Source organism: Geospiza fortis, unplaced genomic scaffold (genome assembly GCF_000277835.1).
Source record: "Geospiza fortis unplaced genomic scaffold, GeoFor_1.0 scaffold290, whole genome shotgun sequence".
Taxonomy (NCBI): Eukaryota; Metazoa; Chordata; class Aves; order Passeriformes; family Thraupidae; genus Geospiza; species Geospiza fortis.
The window spans coordinates 131,207-136,549 of NW_005054678.1; positions in this window are offsets into that span (position 1 = coordinate 131,207).

The window sequence follows — 5,343 nt, forward strand, 5'->3', positions numbered from 1 at the left end:
AGGAAGGTCCACGTCCTTCCCCTGGAAGGGGGAGTTTGCACGGTCTGTTACAACACTGTGGGTTTATTGCAACACTGGATCATATGCAGTCCTCTGGTGGAAGGCTCCAGAAATGAGTCTGGGGCACTTCAGAGATCTTTGATGGTTTATGACATCTGTTAAGACATGACAGCTGTCTCTCAGTCATTGTAATTGAGCTAATTATGCCCCATTAGAAGGGATGAAAACCTTCTACCCTCTGTCTGAATGTCCCAGTATATCCCTCAGGGAGACGGGAGTTTTTACAACTGAGCTAGTTATGTTAAGGATGAAATTGCCCTGCTCAAAAGCACTGTCCCACCTCGCTGGATCAACTGCCTATAGGATTTTTCCCTTATTTGGCTCAAAGCCCAGCTTCTTGCTAAACCAAGGTTGATTTGTTGTGGTCATCCTCTGGGGCTCATACCCTCTGCACCTGGGCTGTTCCCTTGCACATAATCAGCAAAGCCCCCCTGCTTTTACAAATGGCCAATTGTTCGAGCCATTAACCCAGAACATTCCAGTCTCTCACAGAGAGACCCTCAGAACCACTAACAGCTCAGAGAGGAGGAACCCCTGGGACCCCCAGCAGCCCAGAGAGCAGGGAGCCCTGGGATTCTGAAATGGTGAGCCTTTAGAGTGGGCGACCCCCAGCAGCCTGGAGAGGCGGGGAGCATGGAAAGAGGGGAGCCCCAGGACCCCTGTCATCATCCACTGGTAGGGGAGTGATGTTTCTTATAAATTCCCATCAAGCTAAAGAAAGACCCAGAGACATCTTATGTTTTGTTGTTCTCAACACTTCCATGAATTCTCTGTGCCCACCACAAACTCGTCCAAGGCACTGGCTTACAAGTATGTGGAGCAGCACAGCTCCACAGTGTCCCCAATCCCACCACGGTTCATGTGGAGAATGGGAGAGGTGTGCTTTGCCCAGGCACAGCCAGGGAAGGAAGCAAAGAATATTTCCAGTACTTCAGTCCTGTGTTGGTGCTGCCATGTGGATGGGCTGGAGCTGGGCAGAGAAAAAACAGAAAGAGAGGGGAGAGAGGAGAATAAAGAGAGGCAGGGAAAACAGAGAAAAAAGAGTGAGGGGGTCTGATCTGCTCCCTTTTTCAGTTCACCTGGTGCAGCCTCTTGTGTAAACCAGACTTTTGGTGGGTTTTGTTCCTGTGGACACAGGTGTTCTTCTCCAGTGGGTGAGACAGGGAGGCTGAGCACAAATCTTGGGGCAGAGCAGGAAGTTCCTAGAATCACAGAGTAGGCTGAGTTGGAAGGGACCCATCAGGATCACCAAGTCTAACTCCAGGACTTGCACAGAACACTCCAACAATCCCACCATAGGCTGACAGCATTGTCCAAATGCTCCTTGAGCTGAGACAGGTTTGGAGCTGTGACCACTTCCCTGGGCAACTTGTTCCAGTGCCTGACCAACTGAGGTAAAAACCTTTTCCTGATACCTCACCTAAACCTCCCAGACTCAGCTCCAACTGTTTCCTTGAGACCTGCCACTGATCACAAGAGTGGAGAGGCTGGTACCTGCTCCTGTGCTGCTCCTTGGGAGGATGTTAAAGAGCTCAGTGAGGTCTCCCCTCAGTCTCCTCCAGCTGAACAGATAAAGTGACCTCAGTTGCTCCTCATAAAGCTTCCTCTCCAGACCTTTCCCATCCTTGTGGCCTCCTTTGGATGCTTTCCAGTGGCTAAATGTCTTTTTTGTGTTTTCATGCCCAAAACTGCCCCCAGTACTCAAGGTGAGGCTGCCCCAATGCAAAGCAGAGGACAATCCCCTCCCTAGCCAGGCTGGTGATGCTGGGCCTGATGACCCCAGGACACGGATGGCCCTCTTGGCTGCCAGGCACTGCTGATTTAGATCCAACTGGACATTGACCAGGACCTCCAGGTCCCTTCTCACAGCTGCTCTCCAGCATCTCATTCCCCAGTCCATACACACAACCAGGGGCGCCCCATCTCAGGTGCAGAATCCTGCACTTGCCCTTGTTAAACTTCACATGGTTGGTGATTGCCTACATCTCTAATTTGTCGAGGCTTTTTGCAGGGCCGCTCTGCCGTTGCAGAAGTTGATAGCTCCTCCCAATTTAGTGTTGTTGGCAAACTTTGTTGTTATTCGAGTCCTGCCTCCAAGTCATTTATGAAGATGTTGAAGAGAACTGGGCTGATGATGGATCCCTGTGGAGCCCCACTAGTGACTGGTGCCAGTCTGATTTCACCTGTCACTGTCACCCTTTGTGCCCAACACGTAACACAGCTATTCAGCTGTTTCACAGAAGGGTCCTGGGAGAGACAGTATCAAAACCTTTACTGAAGTCCAAAAAACATTCCATCTCCTGGCTTTCCTGGATCAACCACATGGGTTGCCCTGTCTTAGAAGAAAATCAGGTTCAACAAGCAGGACTTTCCCCTCATGAAGCTGTGCTGGCTGCGACCAATAACTGGTGTCTTCCAGGTATTTTTCAATACCTTCCAGAGTAATCTTTTCTGTTGCATCATTGGATACTGAAGTGACTCTGACAGGCCTGTAGTTTCCAGAGTCCTCCTCCTTGCCCTTTAAAATTGGGACAGCATTTGCCAGCTTCCAGTCAGCTGGGACCTCTCGGGTATCCCAGGAATACTCAAAAATCATCAAGAGAGGCCTTGCAATGCCATCAGCAGCTCTTTGAGTATTCTTGTATGAATCCCATCAGACCCCATAGATTTGTAGGGATCCAGCTGGATCAGCAGATCCCATGCAAGTTCAGGGTCAACTTGGAGTTGATCATTCTTGATCTCCTGCACTGAGATTCCCTTGGTCTGTCATCTGTGTTGAAGACAGTGGCAAAGAGTGTATTAAAACACATCTGCCTTGTGCATGTCCATGTTTGTGAGGTGACCATCCTAATCCTGGAATCGGACAATGTTATTTCTACCCTTTGTTTTCCCATTAGTATATTTGAAAAAACTTTTTATTGTTCCCCACATTTCTGGCAGCTTCAATTCCAACTGAGCTTTGGTCACACAGATTTTCTCCCTACAGTGTTAAGCAGCATCTCTGTATTCTTCCTGTGCTACATGACCTTTCTTCCACTGGGCACACACCTTCCTTTTTTCCTTATATCCAAGGGGAAATCCCTGTTCAGCCATGCCAGTCTTCTACCCTGCCTGCTTGACTGCCAGCATTTAGGAATTGCTGCTCCTGTGCCCTTAGAAGATGATGAAGTGCTGGGCTCTAGCACCTGCAGAAGTGCTGGGCTCTAGTACCTTTCCCAGGGTACTCATTTGTTCCCTGAACAGCCTGAGGTCTGCTTTCATGGCCAGAGTTGAAGTTTTGCTGGCACTTTACCTCCTGTCAACAGAGATGTAAACTTGATTGCTCTGTGGTCTCTGTGGCTAAGATGGCCACCAATCTCCATTTTGCTCATGAGATCTCTCTGTTGAGAAGCAGCAGATCTCGGAGACCATCTTTCCTTGGAAGTGTCCCTTAGTTCCTCAAAGAATAACTCTTCACTATCCTGGGTCTGACTGGGTGGTCTATAGTAGACTCCCACTGTGGCATCTGCATTATTTGTTTTCCCCTTTATTCTCACCCACTGTCAACTGTGCCGTTGCCAGCTGTGAGCTCCAGACATTCCAGCCCTTCCATTACATGCAATGCCACCCCACACCTCTCCTGCCCTGGTTACCCTTCTGAAAGAGCCTTTCATCATCCCATGGGGCACTCCTATAACAGAGTTGTCTCGTGCCACCAGGTTTCACTTATGCCAGTGATGTCAAATCTCTGGCAGTGGGCCAGAGCTTCCAGCTCTTCTTGTTTGTTACTCATGCTGTGAATGAATTAGTGTAGAAATGTTTCAGGTGTGGTACATTGTAGCAGGATTGAGGGATCCTATCAGTGCTCCTTTCCTCAAGCTTTGGCACTCCATCCCATTGCTGTTCACTGGTGAGCCTGATTTTGTCCCTTTCCCTCTTAAAGGTAAATCCTGTCAGGTGTCAGTAGGCCAGGTGTTGAATAAATCATCCCATAGTCAAATAACCCATATTTTTCCAATTGCATCAGCCTTGGACACATGCATTGATGTGACAGATCTTTTTATTCCTGTCAGTATTATTCCCTGTTACCAGAAGGATCAAGGAAATCACTACCTGTGCTCCTGATCCTGTGCCCAATTGTCTCAAGGCTTTGAAATCTCTTTTGATTTCCCTTGGACTTCTCTTTATTACTTTGCCAGCCTGAAAAACCAATAGCAGATAATAATCAGAGGGCCTTAATAGGCTGGAGAGTTTTCCAGTAATGTCCCTTACCCAAGCCCCTGGGAGACTGCAGACTTCCCTGTGAGTTGGGTCCTGTCTGCAAATCAGGCCTTCCATTCTCAGAAGGGAGAATAGTCTCCTATTAAACTTCCCTTCTTTTCCTCTTGACAGAGTAGATTGTGATGCCGGGTACAGGTGGTGTTGCTTTAGGAGACTCCTCTATCCCAAAAGCACCTTCACCCACCTTATCAGTTGTCTGGCAGCCGAGTTCCAGGGTCTCTTACTTGTTGTAGAAGGTACCTGTCCTACTTGTCAGGTTTTCAGAAGGAACCTCCCTCCTGGGAGCTGAAATTACTCTCTTCCAGCCTTCATCTTCAACAGACCCTTGACCTTACAGGGTTCTGAGTCTCCACAACAACAGAGGTTCAAGTCTCTGAGAATCTGGAGACTGGAGTGTCTCTGAAAATAACTGGTCAAAGTTGGGATTCTTGTGTTTAGTGTCTGTTTAGGATTTCAGTGTTTTGTACTCATTTTTTCTATGCTGTGCGGATCTTCAGGGCCATGCTGAGGATCCCGTCTGAGCAAGGACAGCACAAGGCCATGTGCTTCCCTCACCTGTCTGGTCTCCCTGTTATCAGCACTTCCATGTTTGTTTACCTGAAGCCCCCCTTCACTTCCTCCCCACTCTTACATTTGGTGGTGTCAGTTCTGTACTCAGTGATGCCTCCAGCACTGAACCCCCTTATCTACAGCCTGAGGAACCAAGAGCTGAAGAAACTTAGGATTGGATGCATTTGAGCAGCCACAGCCTGCCTGTTGTCCTCTGTCAGTGACTCCCAGTGCATGTCATGACAGATAAGTCTGTCTTTCCTTATTTACATATTACATATTTTTCTTCTCCACTTGTGATGTTGTTGTCTTTAAAAAGAAGTGTCATTACTCATCCTTTCCTCCTTCAGCATCCACCAAGCTTGTGTGACCCAGAGACTTTGTGTAAATAGGGAGACTCACACTGTATTTAAATGAAATAAATTAACCTGCAGCATTTTTTTTTAGTCTTGATTTCCATCCCCAGCAAAGCAG